General features: G+C 45.0%; 1 protein-coding gene across 5 annotated transcripts in view; it reads left to right on the top strand.

Annotated features, from left to right (window-relative positions):
* UBE2Q2 (ubiquitin conjugating enzyme E2 Q2) overlaps positions 1-19,102 on the top strand; it is a 619,872-nt gene that overhangs the window by 557,081 nt on the left and 43,689 nt on the right. The gene's annotated exons all lie outside the window — the stretch shown is intronic.

The raw sequence follows: 19,102 nt of genomic DNA, 5'->3' as shown, positions 1-19,102 counted from the left end.
AATCTTCTCTGCTCCAGACATTCTATGCCTCAAATGCTGCCTTCATTTCATCCAGACTTGGATGTGCAGAATAGGAGTCTGGCATTGTATATACTATATCAAAATGAGATATAGCGGGCACAGAGTTCAGGAGTACCCCAGAAGCTTAACAGAGGCTAAAGCAGATAATACTAATGCTCTCTTTTGTGGTAGTGTGGTTAAGCAGTTAGGCTTATCAGAGGTCATTGTAAAGCATTTGTTGTACACACACACACAGTCAAGAAATGAGGCGCACACCCAATGACTAACTCCAGGCCAATATATTTATATTGGAAAAATATAATTTACTTTATTTCTAGAACCAAACGGATCTTGTTCCAGGTAAGTACATTTGTAAGTAAGTATCAAGCATACGTATCAAAGATTTAAATGTTGACAATGCAATTTTCAGAACAGTCTTGCGGGTGGTGGTAGTGGTAGTGCAGTTTTGAGGTAAGTACTTGACTTACAGTTTCAGGCTCCAGGGGTTAAGATGTCCACTGGTCGGGGTTCAAGATGACCCTAAACATACACCACCAGCATCACGGGGCCGGTCTGGTGCAGAGGACAAAGTTGGTGGTGGATTTAGAATGGGATTCCATGGAGACTGGGGACACTCGGAAACAGATATGCTGGCAGGTAAGTACCTATGACTTTGGAGGGCAGACCAGGGAGGTTTAGGTGTGCACAGGGGGAGCCCCAGGTTAGAACCAAACGCACACCCTCAGTGGCACAGGGGCGGCCCGGTGTAGGGTGCAAACACAGCAACAGTCTCTCATGCTTTTCAATAGGGGGACTCCAGGGGTCACAAAAATGCTACAGGCTGGGGCCAGGGGGTCGGTTCCATAAAGCCACAAGCTGGACAAGGAGGAGAGCCGCCTGCTGAATGTTGCTGGACCGGTGGTCGGATTCCCCAATGCCAGGGGGCTGCAGGGTTACCTTGAGGCGTCTGGTATCTTCATCCGGTTTTCTTGCGGTCAGGGTGGTCCTCTGGGTTTAGGCTGCAGGCATTGTCGTGTTTGCCAGGAGGGGTCCACCCAGGGTGGACACAAGGTCAGAATCACCTGGGGACCTGCTCTGGACCACCTGGACTTGGGCTGTGGGCATTTGGTGCAGAGTGGGCAGAACTCACGGACCCGGGGGGGGTTCTGGAGTCCTCCTTGGAGTTTCTAGTGGACAGGGTCGCTGTCTTCAGGAGTTCTTGGTCCTCTGGTGGGCAGGCAGTCTCTGGGGGGTTTCTAGAGGTCGCTGGTCATGCAGGATGCGTCCCCTTTTTATAGCAGGGCTTCTGAAGCTGCAGAGAGGCCAGTGGGGCTGGGGCCAAGTCAGTTGGTGTCCGGAGTCTTCTCTGCTGGGGTCGGCTTAGCAGACCTTCTTTTTTCTTTTTTCTTTTTGTTGAGGTGCCAGGGGTGTGCCAATTGTGGAAACAATGGTACAGTTTAGGGAAGGAGCGCTGGTGCTGAGGCCTGTTTAGCAGGATCCCAGCACACACTCTGTGAAGAAAGCATCAAGTATCAGGCAAAAAGTGTGTTGGGGGCAACGGGGGTACTGCAAACAACGGGCCAGTTTCTTACATGCAGTGCCTGCTTGACACCACCATGGCAAAATTCCTGTCATTTGGCATGCACCTTAATAGCTCTGAGGCCCCAAATTGACCGAATACTAGCTCAACTTTGATTCACCCTGGAAACCAACTTCACTCTCCAGGAACACATTGCCAAAAATCGACTGGCTGGTACAGCTGTCTCATCAAAATAAATTTTCATCCTGAAAGTGTCTTCAGAACTGCTGAGTTAGCCATCATACTGTTGTATCTGTATGAGGGTAATGCCCTGCTCTGTGGCAGCTGGCCAGGCAACCGGGGACGCTCCACCCCCTGACAAGGAAAGTGGATCGATGCTGTGGGGAAGAGCGTGGCAGTAGGTGCACCTGCCCATTGCCAACTCAGTAGGCCTACTTTCTAAGTACAACAGAGGCACTTGGAGGAGATGGAGGGACTCTTGCATCACCTCTCTGACTAGTAACGTAAGAGAAGAGTTGGTTAGGTCAGTGTGTCTGGTTTCAAGGCCCTCGTTAACCTGCTATTCAATGGGGAGCACCTCTTCGGATCAGGTTGACACTGTGTTTGGGGAAATCAAGAAAGACACTGAGACCACCAAGGCGATGGGGGCCTTGCAGGTCACTTCCAGCTGGGCCTCCTTTCGGAAGCAACAGTCCAGAGGGGTCACTAAAGCCACTTCCCCAGAAACAGCAATAGGACTATTACCAGCAGGGTGATAGGAGTTTCATGTGAGGCTCCTTTAGAGGAAATAGCTCCAAGGGCAGAGGCCTAAAGGGAGCTCCTACCTCCAAGAAGTGATTTGCCCTGCATCCCCCCGATCACACAGTACGTGTCGTAGGAGACTCAGGAATTTCTTCCCCGCTGTGAGAATATCACCTCAGCCCAGTGGATCTTGTCCAACATCAAGCACAGCTACTGCCTAGAGTTCATCATCACCCGACCAAACATTCCCCCTCACACCATCAGCCGAGAACACCTTATCCCACTACATGAGGAGGATTAGGTGCTCCTGTCAAAAGGATCCATACGGCTAGTGCCTCGTCACCACCAGGGCAAAGGCATCTATTCCCTGTACACTGTCATTCCCAAGAAGGCCAGATCCCGTAGGCAAGTGGTTCCCAACCTGTGGTCCGGGGACCCCTGGGGGTCCGCAAAGCCTCCTCAGGGGGTCCGCGACTGCTTAGAAAGTTAAATAATATTAACAGATTAGATCCCCAGCTTTCAGTAATGACTCATTGTGGGATCCCGGATTCCAATAAAGATTCAGTGGGGGTCCCCGGACTGTAGTAATGATAAAGTGGGGGTCCACAGAAGCCAAAAGATTGGGAACCGCTGCCGTAGGCCCATCCTTGAACTCTGTCCTCTCAACAGATACTTCCTGTCGGAACACTTCCACATGGCCACACTACAGGATGTCATCCCATTGCTGCAGGAAGGTGATGTAATGGCCACCCTCTACCTAAGGGACACCTACTTTTACATTCTGATTCATTAAGCTAATTGGTGGTACCACTGCTTCATGGTAAGTGGTCAACCTACCAATTCAAAGTGTTAACCTTCGGAGTCACCACATCCCCAAGGATTTTCACCACGTGCTTAGTAGAAGTAACCGCTAGCCTCAGAAGGGAGTAATACACATATTTCCCTACCTAGGTGACTAGCTGATTAAGAATGCAAGCAGACAAGAATGCTTGGCTCACACCCTGGCTGCGATCTACCTCCTACACAGCCTAAGGTTCACATTAAATGCCACAAAATCTCACTTGAAGCCACTTCAAATCCAGCCCTTTCCTTGGGGCAGTCCTCCGCTCCATTTTAGGCAAAGCCTTCCTCAGGCCCCAGAAAGTGCTAGAAATTATAGCCTTGTGCATCGCCCCACACCTGGCTTCACATACGCCCACCTCAGGCATGCCACTCAAGCCAGTGGTCACAAGCAAAGGGTCTTATGGAGGATTTAGAGTTGGTCGAAGCGAGCACCCATTGCTGTCTGCAGTGGTGGAACAGCAAAAACTTTCTAGAGGGCAGGGCTTCTGCAATCCCAGTTCTGCAGGTGACCAACACCACAGACTCATCTCTAGCTGCCTGGGGGCCTCAACTCAATGACCTAAGTCTGTAGCAGTCTCATTTAAGGGGTCTTATCAACTATTTGGAGCTGATAGCCATTGATCTCGCTTAATCTCCTGCAGATTCAAGGCAAAATAGTCCTGACACATCTAGACAACATGACCACAATATTCTATCTTCAGAAAGGAGGCACTTGCTGACCTCACCTGTTGGCGGGGGTTCAACAGGTTCATACATCACTGGGCTTACCTCCTGGCACGGTACCTTCTGGGAGTGGTCAACAGCTTTGCGCACCACCTCAGCAGGACAAAGCAATACATCTACAATTGGGAACACCACCCACAAATCTTGCACCCCTAATTTCTCATCTAGAGCACCTAAGAGACACCTTTTTTCTGTAACAGAAAACGCAAAATGCCAAAACTTTGCCCAGTCCATGTGCAATGCTCTGTGCATCAACTGTTCAGGGATCTTTGTCTATGCTTTTCATCCTCTCCCATTCATTCTTTATTTTGATCAAAAAGTTGAGGCAAACATCCCACATCCTTAATAGACTGGGCCGAATCCTTCTGCAGAGCACAACAGCTGTTTGTAGTTTTCTCTCACCCTCAGTAAGCCCATCTCATTTCATAGGCAAAGATAGCCTGGTGGATTATCAAATGCATCAAGACTTGCTATGCTAAAGCTAAATGAGCCCTACCTTCCTGCTACAGTTCTCCCGTAAACAGGATGCTACTATGGCTTTCCTAGGGAATATACCCATAGCAGACATTTGTAGAGCTGCCATGTTGCCCACACCACACACATTTAAAGAATACTACTGTGTACACATCCTGACGAGAGCAGGCCATATTTGGTCAGGCTCTCCTCAGGACTTTGTTTCAGACTGCTGCACAGTCAACTGGCTAGCCATTTTTTAGAGGAGTACTGCTTTGCAGTTTATGCAGAGCATGTGTCTCTACAGCTACACATGCTACGAACAGAATATGTTACTTACCATGGAAGCATCAGTTTGTTGCATGTAGTGCTGTTGATTTACATGCTCCCATTCTAAACTCTGGACACCAGTGGTTTTTGCAAAGATTTTAACTTTGAAATCAGTCTTCTATTTTCATGGTCACTATTTCTTCTATTCATACTATTCCATACTTACTCTCACTAGTTGCGCGAAAAAGAATCTAACAATGGAGTCAGGACCATGCGCATCTACAACCAGCGGCGTCACCAGGACCTCGTGACTCGAAAGATTTTGAAGAAAAACAACCTGTAACGTTTGAGCCCAACACTAGGTCGCAGGAGTATGCAGATCATGTAAATGTGCAGCTCAGCAAGCAGATGCTTACAGGGTAAGTAACACATTCACCCCTTATCCGTCAGGGCCATCCCTGCACTGCTTCATCTTAGGAAAAAGTTGAAGATGCACCTCTTTAAAGACCATTACATTACGTCACAGTGAAGTAAAAGTACGCTTCTGCGTACAGAGCCCACATGCCTCTTCTATCAGTTGACTGTATCCTGCCTTTGACCCAGGCCCCTGCCGTTTGGCTAGGTTTGTGCTATACATATACCACGCATCCTTAATAATAATGACGGAAACCAGTGTTGCGGGAGGCAGGTTCTAGGCATAGTTAATGTTCCTCCTTCCCCAAACGAGTACATCCAGGTAGTGGAGTGGTCAGAGAGAATCCTAAACATAACAGAACAGAAACTTTAACTATTGCCTCCCAGTACACCAGCAACATTTCACTTGTGGACAAGATCCAGGGACAGAAGAATACATAAAAATATGCTTGTTGGCTAGAATTCACTTTCCTCCAGTAGTCCACTTGTTATAATCAGAACATAGGGTTTGTAGAGCTAGAGAGGCCTCAATGCAGTCCTGGGTGCCAACCAAACCAAATGGGATGTGGTTTACAATTGTCGTCGCACCACCTTATCAGGATAACTTCACTCATTTCAACAGTTGTGGAAGCTAGCAGTGTAGAAAGTAGTGCCATAATTCAGACCATAAACATTCAAAAGGAGCATGTTCCAGCTGTGGCTCAAGCAGTTCATTGATCCACATCTGTCCTGGTAATCCTATCTGTGAGAGCACCTGCAAAAGCAGATTTTTTTTTTTTCCAATAAGAATGCAGACACCACTGAGCTAAGAAAGTGTTGTGTGCATGGAAAATGGGCACGATCAGAGGCATTTTTTCAAGTTGACAGCAGGATTAAGGAATTTATATCGCTCGATGCCCGGAACATATTCATTGGGCTCAGGGACAAGAAATGTGAATGTCTATTTTTGTCCAGTGGGGGAAGTAGACATTCTTTTTGCCATCCTGCACCAGTTATCACTGTACAATATTATTTAGTTTTTGGAGTGGAAATGTTTTTTACTTTTTCTTAACCGTAATTAGAGTAATTATGGTAAACGGGTCGCGTTATGCTTACAGCCAATCACAGATGTCAAAAAAGGTCTTGTGAATACTGGGAGATGTTTGAGAAAATGTGATTGGCTAGAAGCCGGGGATTGAAGGCCGAACGTCCTTAAGGAGAAACCTGTGCTAGTCGAACATCGTTCGTCACATCTGCAAAGAATGGTATGGCGGTGCGAGGCAGGGATCTTTTGCCAGGTAAAATATTAGTTTATATTAGCAAAAATCGCCTGGGGAAAGACTTGTGACAGGATGGGCTCTGTAGAGGGCTCTGTCTGCCGATGGCTGAGTAGAGTAATGACAAACATCCTGTTCCTGTCTGAAATACCAAGAACGACTAGCACTGAAAAGAGGTCCTGTCCACTATTCCAGAGATGCATATCAAACTGTCTCGTCATCACGGCCCCTCACCAAATTTACATTTGGGCTCCTTTGTAGCGCAGCTCTAATAACATCCTTTGCACTGGTGAGAAATTCTGTAGGTCTGGGTTTCTAGGACTGTTGGATAGAAAGGAGTGAATGGCGCAGAGGAATGATCCAAGAATAAATAAATGAACAGTGGTATTGCAGCAACTAAAATGGTAAAAATCTAAGCAAAAAGTAACCGGAGAGGCCTGTTTCATGTAATGCAGAGCCAAAGATGTTTTCCCACACGCTGAAAAGAACTACTGTGCACTATTAGAAATACCCCCAATGCTTTCTGTACCGCACCGGGGCCGCCTCAGTTAATAAGACTGCACGCACTCTACAAGTTCATAGCTTCGGAGTTTCCCAGGTGCATGCATGACCGTTGCTTTCCTAGAATCCTGGGACTTGTTGTCTTATTTCACAGAGTATAAAATTTGGACTATGGGTCTCAGAATGCTAAGAAAAAACTGGAGACTGAGCTAACAAATCAGGCGTGCCCCTGGTAAACATGGCAGCCATGCAAGCCCTCTCATAAGCACACACAGAAATTTAAACGCTGCTGTCAAACCACACCTTCACATTCAAGTCAGCTTTTCGTATTGCAACTAATTGAAATAGGGAATTTGCCCCTCACCCAAATAAAGTTCCTTTTAAACTGAGGGAGAAGGCTACAACTGTCAGTCTCATTCTACAGAAATAAACGTTTCTAAGAACTAACCTGGTAAAGGTTAGAGTACTATTCCCCAAAACATAACATAAAATGACAGTGTTGGTGGGTGGTCGCTAATTTCACAGGAAATTGTATGATCATTACACGCCCTTCTCTTTTCAAAGAGCAACCTTAAACCATTTTTTGGTCTAAACTTCAAAAATAAGTTCCATTGGCTCTCTCCACGACTATTAGAAATAACTGATTCTGCGACATAGCTGCTTTCTACATAATTACGAATGTGCTGAACTTGCCACATAATCCATCATCTTCTACATAATGTGAAGATGTTGACAAAAAAAAAAAAAATCTTGGTGAAACGGATCCACAGTTATTGAAAATGTTAACCACATGCTGTCACGCATTGACAGGCCTTTTGTCATGCAGTCAGGTCACCTTTCAGTTGCTGTTTACTGTACTTTGATCTTAAACTAATATTAATGAGGTGAAGCCTTTGCCATCAAAGCATTAAAATGCGTAAAAATGGCAAACTAGTAAAGTAATACTGCTTCAAAATATGCTGCATTGCAACACATTTTGCCCTTTCTTGCTGCATAATTTGGTCCTACCCTACTACATAATTCCAGTTTCTCGCTCTCTCTCCCCACCTCCCCCAATGCAGAATGATACCGAAAAACACAACCTAATTAGACATACACAGCTTGTTTATAGAGCAGAGAGAGTAATATGCATTACCCATTGGTGTTAGGAGCATTACCATACACATATACTTTTTAGCAGTAACATGTGTTCGATGGCATCTGTCGCTGTAGATACGCATGTTTTGCAATAGCTCGCCATCTGGTGTTGGGCCGGAGTGTTACAAGTTGTTTTTCTTCGAAGAAGTCTTTCGAGTCACGGGACCGAGTGACTCCTCCTTTTGTGTCCATTGCGCATGGGCGTCGACTCTATCCTAGATTGTTTTTTTTCCGCCATCGGGTTCGGACGTGTTCCTGTCGCTCCGAGTTTCGGAACGGAAAGATAGCTAAATTCAAAGGATTTTCGTCGGTATTGTTGCGTTCGGGATCGGCGTAGTTAGATTCAACACCGCATCGAAGATCGAAGAGCTCCGGTGCCCTTCGGGGTAGTTTTTCGATCCCCCGTCGGGGCCTGGTCGGCCCGACCGCGTGCAGAAGAACGCCGATGGAACGGACCCCGTTCCGTTTCTGTCCCAAATGCCACAACAAATACCCCTATACAGACCAACACTTGGTCTGTAACCTGTGCCTGTCACCTGAGCACAGTGAAGACACCTGCGAGGCCTGTCGTGCGTTCCGGTCCCGAAAAACTCTCCCAGACCGTCGAGCCAGAAGACTTCAAATGGCGTCCGCGCCGACAGCCCACCGAGAGTTCGAGGAACAAGAAGAGGAAGGTACCTTCTCGATCCACGAATCGGACTCCGAGGAATTCGATGACCCACGAACCGTGAGTAAGACGTCGAAAACAACACATAAGAAGAATGACAAGGCCCAGGGGACGCCACTGCCACCAGGCCATGGCTCGACCCATAAATTCGGTGACCGACCATCGGCACCGAAAAAGGCCCAAACAGTGCCGAGACAGTCCGACTCCGGTCGAGACACCGGTACGCAGCCTTCTCGGGACCGAGAAAGTGCTGGAGACAAGCATCAACACCGAGATAGCGGTGTAGACACGGCTCGACGCCGAGATAGCGGCACCGACGAAGATCGACGCCGAGAGGTTTCGGAACCGAAAAAGAGAAAAGTCAGCTCGGAGCCGAAAAAAGATGCAGACAGGGTTTCGGTGCCAAAACAACCTGCAACCGACCCAGTTTCAGGCTCTTATACAGAGGAGCATTCACTAACCTCCCAAATGCGAAAGCATAGGTTCGAGGAAGAGCTGCAATCTACTGATGTAGACCATACGCAAAAGCGTATCTTCATACAGGAGGGAACAGGGAAAATAAGCACCCTTCCCCCTATTAGAAGAAAAAGAAGACTGGAGTTCCAAACTGAACAAACACCACAAATAAAGGTGGTGAAAAAGGTTACTCCACCACCCTCTCCTCCGCCTGTAATTCACGTCTCACCAACACAAACTCCATCACATTCCCCAGCTCACACCACCATGAGCCAGGGTGACCAGGATCAGGACGCATGGGACTTATACGACGCCCCAGTGTCAGATAACAGCCCGGAGGCATACCCTACGAAGCCATCTCCACCAGAGGACAGCACTGCGTATTCTCAATAATGGCTAGAGCAGCACAATTTCACAATGTAAGCCTCCACTCAGAACAGGTCGAGGATGACTTTTTATTCAACACCCTCTCCTCCACCCACAGCTCCTACCAAAGCCTGCCTATGCTCCCTGGTATGCTCCGGCACGCAAAATAAATTTTTAAGGAGCCGGTCAAAAGTAGGGCAATCACACCAAGAGTGGAAAAAAAGTATAAGGCGCCCCCTACAGACCCTGTTTTCATCACTGCACAGCTGCCACCAGATTCCGTCGTTGTAGGAGCAGCTAGGAAAAGGGACAACTCCCACACATCTGGGGATGCACCACCCCCAGATAAGGAAAGCCGCAAGTTCGATGCAGCTGGAAAGAGAGTCGCAGCACAGGCTGCAAACCAGTGGCGCATCGCCAACTCTCAAGCACTACTTGCGCGCTACGACAGAGCCCATTGGGATGAGATGCAACACCTCATTGAACATCTACCCAAAGACCTACAAAAAAGGGCAAAGCAAGTGGTTGAGGAAGGTCAAAACATTTCAAACAACCAGATACGCTCCTCCATGGACGCAGCAGACACAGCTGCAAGGACAATTAATACATCTGTGACCATCAGAAGGCATGCATGGCTACGAACGTCTGGGTTTAAACCAGAGATACAGCAGGCAGTTCTCAATATGCCTTTCAATGAAAAAGAACTGTTCGGTCCAGAAGTGGACACAGCGATAGAATAACTTAAAAAGGACACGGACACTGCTAAAGCAATGGGCGCACTCTACTCCCCGCAGAGCAGAGGAAACTACGGCACCTTCCGCAAGACACCCTTTAGAGGGGGGTTTCGGGGTCAGGCCACACAAGCCAGCACCTCACAGGCAACACCGTCCAGTTACCAGGGACAGTACAGGGGAGGCTTTCGGGGCCAATACAGAGGAGGGCAATTCCCTAGGAATAGGGGAAAATTTCAAAGCCCCAAAACCCCTGCAACTAAGCAGTGACTCACATGTCACTCATCCCCTCCACACAACACCAGTGGGGGGAAGAATAGGTCATTATTACAAAGCATGGCAGGAAATCACTACAGACACTTGGGTTCTAGCAATTATCCAACATGGTTATTGCATAGAATTTCTACAATTCCCTCCAAACATACCACCAAGAGCACAAAATTTATCACAACATCATTCCGAGCTCCTGGAGACAGAAGTTCAAGCACTATTGCAAAAGAATGCAATCGAATTAGTACCAAACACACAAATAAACACAGGAGTTTATTCACTGTACTTCTTAATACCAAAGAAGGACAAGACGCTAAGACCAATCCTAGACCTCAGGATAGTAAACACATACATCAAATCAGACCACTTTCACATGGTCACACTACAAGAAGTGCTACCATTGCTCAAACAACACGACTACATGACAACCTTAGACCTCAAAGACGCGTATTTCCATATACCAATACATCCATCGCACAGGAAATACCTAAGGTTTGTATTCAAAGGAATACATTACCAATTCAAAGTATTGCCTTTCGGTTTAACAACAGCACCAAGAGTCTTTACAAAATGTCTAGCAGTAGTCGCTGCACACATCACAAGGCAGCAAATACATGTATTCCCGTATCTAGACGACTGGCTAATCAAGACCCATTCGTTAGCAAAGTGCTCACACCACACAAATCAAATCATACAAACCCTCTACAAACTGGGGTTCACCGTCAACTTCGCAAAATCAAACATCCTGCCGTGCAAAGTACAACAGTACCTAGGAGCCATAATAAACACAACAAAAGGAGTAGCCACTCCAAGTGCACAAAAAATTCAAAACTTCAACAACATCATACAACGCATGTATCCAACACAAAAGATACAAGCAAAGATGATATCACAACTCCTAGGCATGATGTCTTCATGCATAGCCATTGTCCCGAACGCAAGACTGCACATGAGGCCCTTACAACAGTGCCTAGCATCACAATGGTCACAAGCACAGGGTCACCTTCTAGATCTGGTGTTAATAGACCGCCAAACTTACCTCTCGCTTCTATGGTGGGACAATATAAATTTAAACAAAGGGCGGCCTTTCCAAGACCCAGTGCCACAATACGTAGTAACAACAGATGCTTCCATGACAGGGTGGGGAGCACACCTCGATCAACACAGCATACAAGGACAATGGAACGTACATCAAACAAAACTGCATATAAATCACCTAGAACTGCTAGCAGTGTTTCAAGCACTAAAGGCTTTCCAACCAATAATAGTTCACAAATACATTCTCGTCAAAACATACAACATGATGACAATGTATTATCTAAACAAGCAAGGGGGGACACACTCAACGCAGTTGAGCCGGTTGGCACAAAGAATATGGCATTGGGCAATTCACAACCAAATTCGCCTAATAGCACAGTTTATCCCAGGGATTCAGAATCAACTCGCCGACAATCTCTCTCGATCACCAACAGGTCCACGAATGCGAAATTCACCCCCAAACTCTGAACGCTTACTTCAAGCTCTGGGGAACACCTCAGATAGACTTGTTTGCGACAAAAGAGAACGCAAAATGCCAAAACTTCGCATCCAGATACCCACACAGGCAGTCCCAGGGCAATGCCCTATGGATGAACTGGTCAGGGATATTTGCCTACGCTTTTCCTCCTCTCCCTCTCCTTCCTTATCTGGTAAACAAACTCAGTCAAAACAAACTCAAACTCATATTAATAGCACCAACTTGGGCAAGGCAACCCTGGTACACAACGCTGCTAGACCTATCAGTAGTACCACACATCAAACTGCCCAACAGACCGGATCTGTTAACACAACACAACCAACAGATCAGGCACCCCGATCCAGCATCGCTGAATCTAGCAATCTGGCTCCTGAAATCCTAGAATTCGGACACTTACAACTTACACAAGAGTGTATGGAAGTCATAAAGCAAGCCAGAAGGCCATCCACCAGGCACTGCTATGCAAGTAAATGGAAGAGGTTTGTTTGCTACTGCCATATTAATCAAATCCAACCATTACACGCAACTCCAAAAGATGTAGTGGGTTACTTGCTTCACTTACAAAAATCTAACCTAGCTTTCTCTTCCATTAAAATACACCTTGCAGCAATATCTGCATACCTGCAGACTACCTATTCAACTTCCCTATATAGGATACCAGTCATTAAAGCATTCATGGAGGGCCTTAAAAGAATTATTCCACCAAGAACACCACCTGTTCCTTCATGGAACCTAAATGTTGTCCTAACTAGACTTATGGATCCACCTTTTGAACCCATGCACTCCTGCGAAATACAGTTCCTAACCTGGAAGGTTGCATTCCTCATCGCCATTACTTCCCTAAGAAGAGTAAGCGAGATTCAGGCGTTTACAATACAAGAACCTTTTATACAACTACACAAGAATAAGGTCGTCCTAAGGACTAATCCTAAATTTTTACCAAAGGTTATTTCACCGTTCCATCTAAATCAAACAGTGGAACTTCCAGTGTTCTTCCCACAGCCTGATTCCGTAGCTGAGAGGGCACTACATACATTAGATGTCAAAAGAGCATTAATGTATTACATTGACAGAACTAAAAACATCAGAAAGACTAAACAACTATTTATTGCATTCCAAAGACCTCATGCAGGAAACCCAATATCAAAACAAGGTATAGCCAGATGGATAGTTAAATGCATCCAAATCTGCTACCTTAAAGCTAAACGACAGCTGCCCATTACACCAAGGGCACACTCAACCAGAAAGAAAGGTGCTACCATGGCCTTTCTAGGAAACATCCCAATGCAAGAAATATGTAAGGCAGCCACATGGTCTACGCCTCACACATTCACCAAGCACTACTGTGTAGACGTGTTATCCGCACAACAAGCCACAGTAGGGCAAGCCGTATTAAGAACATTGTTTCAGACTACTTCCACTCCTACAGGCTGAGCCACCGCTTTTGGGGAGATAACTGCTTACTAGTCTATGCAAAACATGCGTATCTACAGCGACAGATGCCATCGAACTGAAAATGTCACTTACCCAGTGTACATCTGTTCGTGGCATCAGTCGCTGTAGATTCGCATGTGCCCACCCGCCTCCCCGGGAGCCTGTAGCAGTTCGGAAGTTACCTTCAACTATTTGTATATATATCATTTCAACCTTATATAGGTACATACTTAGTCACTCCATTGCATGGGCACTATTACTACAATACAACTCCTACCTCACCCTCTGCGGGGAAAAACAATCGAGGATAGAGTCGACGCCCATGCGCAATGGACACAAAAGGAGGAGTCACTCGGTCCCGTGACTCGAAAGACTTCTTCGAAGAAAAACAACTTGTAACACTCCGGCCCAACACCAGATGGCGAGCTATTGCAAAACATGCGAATCTACAGCGACTGATGCCACGAACAGATGTACACTGGGTAAGTGACATTTTCATTCAAGCACAAACATAAATGTGTGGATGTATTTTCCATCCTTTGCAGGAATCAAATGTGCAACAAAGTTGATGGACCTTTGGACCCAGAAAGATGTGTGGTGAACTATCAAAAATATTTTAACAATACCCAAGCAATTTAGATGCCATGGCCAATGTGACCACGAAAGGAAACCTCCAATCAAGAATAAAGTTAAAACATTTATTACAAACATAAGCTCCAAGTCATGTAGTCAGCGCGCAAAACCAAATTAAAAAAGTTGCATAATCAGGGATGTGGAATTCCTATCGCCCGACGCCCGGGACATCTTGTTTGGGGTCAAGGGCAACAAGTTGTTATGTTTACTTTGTCCTTGGGACAAGTAGGCCCAACCCCCTACAGCACAAACCCTTTGGCTGCCTGTTTACAGAGAGTGGAACTCTCTGCAGTTGAGGTAATGTGTTTCCAAAAGATAATGCTGTTCGAACTTGTATTTATGGTTCATTATTTGAAAGCCTTCATTATTAGGGTGCGTGCTGTAAATAAATGTTTTAAGGTCACACTTCACTACTGACGTTGGTTCCAGTACAAAAAAAAAAACGTGTACACACATGTTTGAAAAGTTTAGGCTAAGAGGCTAAGTATAATGCTCCCAGAATGCTCTCTGATTATATGCAAATGACGTGTCATTTAGTAAAATGTGTTGATGCATGCTAGTATTTCCCAAAAATATTTCTAATGGAAAATCAGTGTGTAACCATTTTCAACACGATTATGGGAAGCATGAAAATAAACAAACACTGACAAAGCCAACTGATCTGACATATTTTTATAAGTCTTTTAGTTTCATCAATGCGTGTCTTGTTTTGAAATGGCTTTTGTAACACTTTATTGTTGTGGGAGCTACCAGGCCCTCAACATTGTAACAAACATTGGCAAAACCCCCCAAAAAAGTTTTTGAACTCTTAAAGCACACGTTGCCACCAGCGGCATAACAAAGGCCCGCAGCCGCCCTCCAGGGGGCCCCGTCAGCACAGCACCTGCCCTGAGTGAGTCTGGAGAAGGGGCTCCTCCATGTTCTTTGCAAAGGGGCACCCTCCAGTTTCGTTACGTCACTGATTGCCACTGTAGTTCCTGACACTGAACAAAACTACTTTGTGTGGCAATATGCTCCTTGTGGAAGAGCAGAATGCGATCACTCACAGTAAAGCCAGCCGAAAGAGAGAGAAATAGAAGTTTAATAAAAACAAAATGTCTTTGTTAACACCAGACCTAATTAGGGACCAAGACCCACATGTAGGTAGCTTTTTGCATGTTGCAAACAGCGACTTTCGCTGTTTGCGACGTGCAAAAAGCACATTGCGATGCACAAACCCAGTTTTGCGATTCAGTAACCTGGTTACCGAATCACAAAACGGGTTTGCGACTCGCAATTAGTAAGGGGTGTTCCCTTCCTAATTGCAACTCGCCGTGCAATGTAGGGTTGTTTTGTGACCGCGAACGCGGGTGCAAACCAATCGCAGTTTGCACCCATTTCAAATGGGTGCTAACACTTTCGCAAAAGGGAAGGGATCCCCATGGGACCCCTTCCCCATTGTGGATGTCACTATAAACATTTTTTTATAGCAGGCAGTGGTCCTGTGGACCAATGCCTGCTCTGAAAAAATGAAACGAAAACGTTTCATTTTTCGTTTTTGTTATGCATTTCGTTTTCCTTTAAGGAAAACTGGCTGCATTACAAAAAAAACAAAAAAAAACTGCTTTATTGAAAAGCAGTCACAGACATGGTGGTCTGCTGTCTCCAGCAGGCCACCATTCGTGAGGGGGTCGCAAATTGCGACCCACCTCATGATTATTCATGATGTGGGCATTTGCGAAGCCCTTGCTAATCAGATTGTGTCAAGACACCATCCTACATTCGGATTTGCGACTCGCAATTTGCAGGTCACAAATCTGAACCTACCTACTTGTGGCCCGAAATTCTTAAAGAAAGTCGCAAAAGTGCACCCATGGTATATGTCGTACCCCTATAAAATATTTGTGAACTGTATTTTAGCATGGGTAAATACGATGTGTAGATTTGCTCATGTGAAAATCTATTGAGCATTTGCAAGTTCATTTTCCCTCCAGCCACTTTCTTCCCAACCCTGGAAGAAGTTCTAATTCTGCCATTGTCAGGAGTAAATGTCCAACCTTTCTTATTATGGGAAAATATTAGAGAGAAGCTGGTAAAAATCTTTAAAACATGCAGGTTAGTAGGTTTGCAGACTCAAAGGCATTCCAGCCCTGGAACTATGGCTTACTGCTTCCTCCAGCCCCAGTATGCAGATCTGCAGAAAGGTGGCAAAATAAGGAAATTGCTACAGTAGGGATTGAAACTCCAAGTATTGAAGCCCTACTATGGTAGTAGCCCTGGCATAATCAGAGAGGTTATTAATTGCTGCCATAATTTGTCGCCACACTACATGGCACCAAAGGGACAAGTAGATCTTTTTACAGGACAAGTAGATTTGAGAAGCAACCTGTCCCCTGGACAAGTAGATATTTTAATAAATTCCACACCCCTGATAATCATAAAGGGTTGCCCAAGGCATCAAAATAAATTCAGTCGAACTAACATAAATAGAAGTGGGCATTCAATTAGAATAATACAGAAAGTCAATAAGAATATCTGAGACACATATTACACGATGCTCAGAATTTACAATCCGTAGTCAGTTCAAATTTAGAGGAGTCAATATCCTTAGCTGGGCACAGGTCAACCCTACAGCTAATCAAATTGGGGAAATACATGTGGGGAGGAACACTTGCGGACAAAATACAAAAAGGACAAATAATTTGGGTAAAGATAACTGTGGACTGCAAAATACTAAGTTTGGCAAACAAGGTTAAAAAGTGAGTGTCAGCATATCAGAAGCTCAGGCATGAGTCTTCCGAAGGGACAAAATAAAGAGTCACTAAATCTAAAAACGCATTTCAGAAATCAGGACAAATGGCATAGAGGAAGATACCTCTCCACGGGATACAGCATTCAAGAAATCTTCATCAGCAAAACATCAGGATCAGCAAACATAAGGACAACATCTGCAAGCCACCAAGGTCTGCTCAGGAAATGTCTGTAGACTGACAAAAGTTCAAATGTCCATTGATATTTTAAATTTTAAAAAATGTTCTAATTCGCTAGAGGTGTCAGTTCATGTTACGTAAATAGACATCATCCAATTATAATTCATCACCAGACCACAGGTTGCAACAGTGTGACAATTTCCCTAGACTGTCAGGAGAACATCTCCTTTCCGTGTGACAGGTTTGAAACAAATGTATACGATCTTAGTCCATGTTCCTTGCAATGTAATGTTTCCAAAGACAAATGGGTGCGTCTCTCCACGTTTAAACAATGAACTCATTACAAAAGGACTTTTCTTCTCATGGGACCGAAATCTGAAAGAAGATTTTACCTTATGAAAAAAGAATGACACTTTTACATAACTGCAAATTGCAAGCTCTGTAGGCTACAAAGTACGTTAACACAAAAATTCATAACATTACATTCAATTAATGTGTTTTACTAAGACGCATATGAAATATTAACGAATACATTTATCATTAGTAAGGCCTCATCAATTTGAATAATACATTTCAAGTTAAAAGAAAAGCTTTGTCCCTGTATTTTATTAAATATAACAGAGAACTAAATTGTCCTTATTGTGCACGTATTTTCAAACTCCTTACGAGAAACTCAACACTGTTTCCATATGCACTGTTAGTCTAGAGTCTAAATTACATTTTAACATCAGTTTTAACCTTTTAACGTGATTACATTCAAAAGGCACCCAATTCGAACGTTGAAATACAAGCAATTACACATTTAAAATGCGTTTCATTGGAGCTTTCTACGTTAGTTTTTCCACTCTTTACTTTCATAAACTAAAACTTGTCACAGTCTGAAGACTAGTGGCATGAAGGACAGCACTAAAATTTATGCTCTATCAGACGTTAGGCTGTGGTCTTTAATAAACTTCATTTGGACTATTTAGTGGAAGTGTATATCCCTACCATCAATGGTACAGCAGGATACCAAGCTGCAGGAAAGTCAATGAGACTTCCTAAGTCTACATGCCCTTTGGATGAGGAAGTTGAGCACTGCAAACAGCGTGTCCACTAGCCAAGGACATCCCACAGGTTGCTAAAGAACATGTGATCAGTGTGTGAAATGGATAGTGATATGAAGCCTGTGGTGAGAAAGTGGATGAGAAGAATCATGCAACCTGTTGCGAGAGACTGGAAACCAAGAGAGTGTGCAGCTAAGAAGATCAGAAAATGGGAGTTGGGTACAGTGTGAGTGGGTAGAAATGGGGGCATTCAGATGATGGTGGAATAGTGGAGGAGTTGGAAACCAGCAAGGAGCCCATAGTGAGACAGTGGAGAATGAGGCATACAGTAGTCTGTCATAGGAGAGTGAAGAAAAAAGGCATATAAAACCTGTAGACAGAAAAATTGAGAGGTTTAAGGAATGAAGCCTGTGTTGTGGAAAACTGGAGGAAGGGCAACCTTTTTCTAGAAGATCCTCAGTCACACAAGGTATTGTATGAGTGGGGCAGCAGCTGGTATCCCTCGATCACTTTTTTCCCCATAGGCCATTTTTTCCTGGAAAATCATAACAGCTTCCTAGTGTTGTAATTTACTCTTTATATTTGAGGTTTACTTTTGACAGCATTTGGCCAACTGTTGTACGAATGGCTTTGAATATATATGATCTATAAACACACACAAACGTGTGTATGTGTGTGTGTGTGTGTGTATATATATATATATATATATATATATATATATGTGTGTGTTCGATGGCATGTGTAGCTGCAGATACACATGCTGTGCACATCCCGCCATCTGGTGTTGGGCTCGGAGTGTTACAAGTTGTTTTTCTTCGAAGAAGTCTTTTCGAGTCACGAGACCGAGGGACTCCTCCCATTTCGACTCCATTGCACATGGGCGTCGACTCCATCTTAGATTGTTTTTTTTTCCGCCATCGGGTTCGGACGTGTTCCTTTTCGCTCCGTGTTTCGGGTCGGAAAGTTAGTTAGAATCTCGGAAAAATCGTCGGTATTGTTTGCGTTCGGTATCGGGTTAGTTACAACAGATCGACAACTAATTAAGAAGAGCCCCGGTGGCCCTTCGGGGTTTTCTTCCATCCCCGTCAGGGCCTGGTTGGCCCGGCCACGTGTCTCTTCAAGGCTGATGGAACGGACCCCATTCCGCTTCTGTCCAGAATGCCATAACAAGTATCCATATACAGATCAACATCTGG

Source organism: Pleurodeles waltl, chromosome 3_1, assembly GCF_031143425.1.
Source record: "Pleurodeles waltl isolate 20211129_DDA chromosome 3_1, aPleWal1.hap1.20221129, whole genome shotgun sequence".
NCBI classification, from domain to species: domain Eukaryota; kingdom Metazoa; phylum Chordata; class Amphibia; order Caudata; family Salamandridae; genus Pleurodeles; species Pleurodeles waltl.
This window is presented reverse-complemented; position numbering and strand designations above follow the sequence as displayed.